This window comes from Mandrillus leucophaeus, unplaced genomic scaffold, assembly GCF_000951045.1.
Source record: "Mandrillus leucophaeus isolate KB7577 unplaced genomic scaffold, Mleu.le_1.0 Scaffold1050, whole genome shotgun sequence".
NCBI lineage: Eukaryota > Metazoa > Chordata > Mammalia > Primates > Cercopithecidae > Mandrillus > Mandrillus leucophaeus.
In genome coordinates, this window is record NW_012098655.1 from 863,584 (window position 1) to 863,905 (window position 322).

A 322-nucleotide genomic window follows, 5' to 3' on the forward strand; every position below is an offset into this window, starting at 1 on the left:
AAGCATTAAAAAAAAAAATGCTTAGGCAGGGTGCGGTGGCTCATGCCTATAATTCCAACACTTTGGGAGGCTGAGGCGAGTGGATCACCTGAGGCCAGGAGTTTGAGACCAGCCCAGCCAACATGGTGAAACCCACTCTCTACTAAAAATTAAAAAATTATTCAGATGTGGTGGCACACGCCTGTAGTCTCAGCTACTCAGGAGGCTGAGGGAGGGGAATCACTTGAACCCAGAAGGTTGCAGTGAGCTGAGACCACACCACTGCACTCCAGCCTGGGCAACAGAGCAAGACTATGTTTAAAAAAAAAAAAAAAAAAAAAAA